Genomic DNA, 4,894 nt, shown 5'->3' on the forward strand with positions numbered 1-4,894 from the left:
CGCCGAGCCCGGGCCGGCAGCGCGGCCCCGCAACGGGCAGCACCGCCTCGCCGCCCCTCACGCTGGCCCCCTCTTACTCGGCGGCCCGCGGGGCTCCGGCCCCTCAGCCCGGCGGCGGTGACGAGGCGTTCCCGGCGCTGGCGGCTCCCGCTGCCTCCGCCGGTGGGGAGTCCGTCCCCGTCCCCTTCCCCCGCCCCTAAGCTGGAGGTTTCTGTTCCCTCCAAAAATCCACCCACCTCCTCAGACGACACCGCCAGGGCAGGAACTGGCTCCCGGCTCCCTTCCAGGGCACCCGCCCTGTGGCCGGGGAGCGCAGAGCCCCGGCCGGGCCCGCACCCCGCCACCGGCCTCCGCCCGCCGCCCGCCAGCACTCCCTGAGGCACGCCTCGGCGTTTTCGGGGGGGTGTTCACACAGGAATAATCTCAGGTTTTGCGCCCTAACTCAGGATTTAGTGCTTCTATCGGCACCTCCGACCTGCACCTGGCTTCGTGAGGGCTCCCCCGGCGGGGCGGCGGCGGTCACGGCCGCCCCTCGGGGCCTCTGGGACGGGGCCAGGCTGAAGTCCTGCGGCCGCCCCTCGGCGTGGGGGGAGGTTGGTTTTGTTGTCTCCGTGAAGGTGGTAAACGTAAACGGTTTTTGTACTTCATCTATCGTTATCGAAGTGTGTGATTTATTTTTTTCCTTTTCCAGAATGGGGATTTTCAGCATAGAGGCCGGACAAGTAATGTCTCTGTGAAAGGGAACGAAGAAAAACAACGCATTTGTAAGAAACGGTAAAGGTCTTGTGTGAAATGAAAGGTTGTGTCTTGTTTGTGATCTCAAAACAATAATGATGTTTCAGGTTGTGGTGGGTTTTTTTACTATGCTACTCTTAAGTGATCTCTGAAAAGATGTGACTGGCCTGGTTATCCATCAGCAACGGGCATCCACAGCAGGTATGAGTGTTGGTATCCAGAGAACCGAGGAAAGAGCTTACATCCAGTAGCTGGAGGAAAAGTCTCAAGGTCCAAATGCTGATTGTTGTCAACCAAGGTCACATCTGCTGAGTTTAAAAGGGTGTTACAACTCAAGGCCTGTCACGCTGATTCAGGTGCTTACCTACAAGTCTGTGTGCTGCCATGGATTTCATTAGGCGTCTATACAGTTAAAAACCTGTAGTAGTTTCTTGAAGAATTTGGGTTCCTCATAAATTTCTGATGTTAAAGACTACTTTGTGGCTGAACCTGACCTGGACCAGAGATTATATACACGTATTTTAAATAAGCATACTGCTATCCAGCTAGCAATCCACAGACTGGTTCTATCCAGCTCCCTAATCATTTCTCACTGTCATACAGCATTTAAAGATTTATTTGCCATCCAGACCCTGAGAAAACTGTTATAATATAGGCTGGTCCATGGTTGTCAAGAAGTTGAAAAGGCCAGAATTAAAATAATTTGAGATTTTTGAAGGGTGGAGAAGGGGAACAGTCGGGGCACTTTTCCTATTTAGAAGCTGTTATCAGGCTACCAAGAAGTGTAGCTGTGTGCTCGGCTGCATACTGCTCTCTGCACTGTACTCATCATGTCAATCTGCATAACATCATCAAAAATCCATGATGTATATAAAACCAGTTCCATGTATTCATAACTACTTTTTCTATAGGAGCCACAGTACTGACTCCAAATCTAAATTAGCATCATAACTAATATCTGTGTAGAAAGTTGTCAGATTTACAGAATGTTTCAGAGAGATTAAACCACAAGTAGACTCTGAGTGATCATTTAGTATCTATCAAGTCTATTTATATCAGCACAGCTACATCAATACAGTGACAAATCTTCCATTTTTACTTTTCTTACATTGTCAATCAATTTCTCTAGCTTTAGCTTTCAAACTATAACAGGGAGATGAAAATACCACAGAGGAAAATGTGATCCTAGAATCACAAATTACTTCATAGCTAGGCTGAGGAAATAGATCTTATTATTAACTCTGAGAAGGTTATATTTGTGTAATTATCAAAAGAGTATTTATACTAGCAAATCTTTATTAAACTGTGTACTTCATTTTCTTCCTCTTAATCACAGTGTTCTATTTTTTTGTGGCAGATGTTTTTGTTTGAGATGCTGGGGTGTTTTTAGTATTTTCATATACAAGCCTATGCTGCTGTAATTTTTCATTCTAAATAGGGTGTCATAGTTACAACAGAAAAACTTAAAGAAGGAGGCAAGCTTTCAGAAACATGCTCGTTATCTCTGCATTCATAACACACAAGCAAAACCTCAGAGCCCCTTAACCACCCTTGAAACTGATTTAATAAAAGAGGTTGCAAAAGCAGAATTAGGGTAGCTGAAAGCTATAATTTCACTTTCTCACCTTCCAGTCTGAAGGTGTTGACACATACTCAGCAGACAGCTGCAGCAGCTTAAAGTGTTAGCACCATCCTACTGTTTATTATCACTCCTTGCTAAAGAGTATCATCCCCCCAGGAGAGCTAGTGCAGACATCTTTGAGCGTATCATCTCAGCCACTTCAGTGCAAAGTCTAGCAGCTGAATTTAAATTGCTGGGCTAGACAGAGTTAAGCCTGCACTGCAGTCCAGGGGCTGAGGTATGTTCAGTTGTTCTGTTCTGCCAGGTCAGTAATGGTACAATTATGGGGCTCTATCTTCTTAAACTATCATTTGCTGAATGAACGTGATGATATCTTGAGAATGTAGAAATTCTAGAGGCTAAATTGTGGACATCAAAATTCACTTGGCCAGGTGGACTGGAGGACTGAAATTCATTATATTAAATACATTTTAGTTACCTGCCTCCTTCTCACATGATCCTTAACATCCGCCTCTAGCAGGGCCCAGGGGCATGCCTTTCTCTTGCATGTACAACATGTGTTTAGACATCTAACCTGCGCCCAGCCCACTGTGAAGCAGCTCACTTCCCAAGTGGTTATGTTGTCTTTGCCATCTTGAAGGCCCTCTCTTTTCTGCAGCCCACCATGATACGTCAGACCTGAGGTGCCATGAGCAGTGAGGAGGCGCAGCCATACCAGTCCCAGATGCTCTACCTTTGGGTTAGAGAACAAAACGAGCGTAGAGAAACAGAATTTAAAGTGAGAGCAGGTTTCTTAGAGGACTTTTTAGATTAGATTAGGGTAGGGTAGGGTAGAGTACATTTGATAAGATAGGCAGTAGTGGGAGATAGCAGTTAATCTTGGCTATTTTGTGCTGGGATAAAGAGAAGACTAGAAAGTCTGAAAAGTTAAGTAGGAAAAGGTCTGAGTTTAACAGTGCCTGACTTTGAGGATGAAAGGCAGTGGGAAGAGATATGCCTCTAAGCAAGTAGATGTTGGTACTGACGTTTGGTCTCAGAAATTGTCACTTGTAGGAGCTGCTGAGGTAATGATCATTCTGATAACACTTTCCACCATAGACCCCAGCTGCTTAAATCTCACGGTCAGAGCCTGCTTTGAGAGGTTCAGGCTGAACATGGACACCTCTGCAATCTATCGCCTCTGTTTTGGAGGTAATGAATGCTACTACCTTGCTGAAAGTGTTTGCAAGCACTGCTATGACCACCCTGGCTACAGACTTTTGAGCACATGGCCAGAGCACAGATTTGCATCAGTCTAACAGCTTCCCTGCTCCCGAGTATGTTGACAGGTGCCCTGCATGAGAATGATTCATTAGATTCTCGCCAGAGTGGGAGATTGAGAAGTGGATGACATATATTTTTCATAAATTGATATTTCCAAGATACTACAGCTAGTAGACATATAAAAGCTATGAAACAATGACTAGAGCTGCACAGTAATATGACCATTGTCTGCAACTATATTTGCTTTACAGAATTCTGCACTGAGATTCCTGTGATTCAGTCATGATAGAGACATCTGTTTCCTGTCCAGCACTGGTACATTATTCACCCTAGACATCACTAGCGATGGCTGTTTTCTTGGTAACTGTACCACAATATTCCCCTTTTACTCTATGGATGTTCCTATCACCTACACTCTGGTAACAGAAATAAATGTCATCACTGCCATGTCTATGTCTTGGCTCCCATGTATACACTGAACTCTGACCAAAGTGTCTCCTTTCTTTTATTTCAATCTTCTCTTCACAGGAGACCACACCTACCTCACTTGGCCCCAGATGCTGATGCTTTTCAAGTGCTCCAGAAGACTGCCAAAGAGAATTGCAGCCAGCCCTGCCACTGGGTCCATAGTAAGAGAGGATTTTGGCATCCTGAAACCTCAGTCATGCCATCTCCACCAGTCACAGGGTGCTAGGCAATATCCCCTAGAAGTAACACCATTTTAAGCGTATACAGTATTTTTCAGGACTTAGCCTCAGGGAAAATCTCTGCCTATCTAAAGTTCTGGTGAAAAGGAGGCATTGGCCTACTAGAAAGCCAAGGAGGATGCTTAAGATGTGTAGTGGGGTGTGCATCTTGAGAGTGTTAAGGTGTCTGGAACAGTAGTCAGCTTAGGACCACTGATCAGGGACATCCAAAGATCCTGCGAACAGAAAGGTAGCAACAGAAAGTAACAGACCTTGCAAGAGGTGACCATCAAGGCACGAGAAATGCGGTAGGACATGAGAGGACTATACTTACTTCAGACATCCAGAAAAGGATTAATTTGGAGCAAAATTCAGGTGGATAAAGTTAAAAGAAAATGGATATACTACAAAAAGAAGAATGTATTGAAGGCGTGGAAAAAATGTATAGCAGGGGCTCCAGTCTGAGATACGAGGTTGCTTGCCAGCAGTGCCCATGAATAATGAGATGTGCAGAGCAACTGCAGGGCAAGCCTGCAGGCAAGTGTTGGGTTTGAACAAAGGGGAAATGAGTGCTTGGGCACTGAAGCAGACCAGAGCGGGCATCACCAGGCTTGCTGAATATAGGTGA

This window comes from Haliaeetus leucocephalus, unplaced genomic scaffold (genome assembly GCF_000737465.1).
Source record: "Haliaeetus leucocephalus isolate CR32 unplaced genomic scaffold, Haliaeetus_leucocephalus-4.0 Scaffold0, whole genome shotgun sequence".
NCBI classification, from domain to species: Eukaryota; Metazoa; Chordata; class Aves; order Accipitriformes; family Accipitridae; genus Haliaeetus; species Haliaeetus leucocephalus.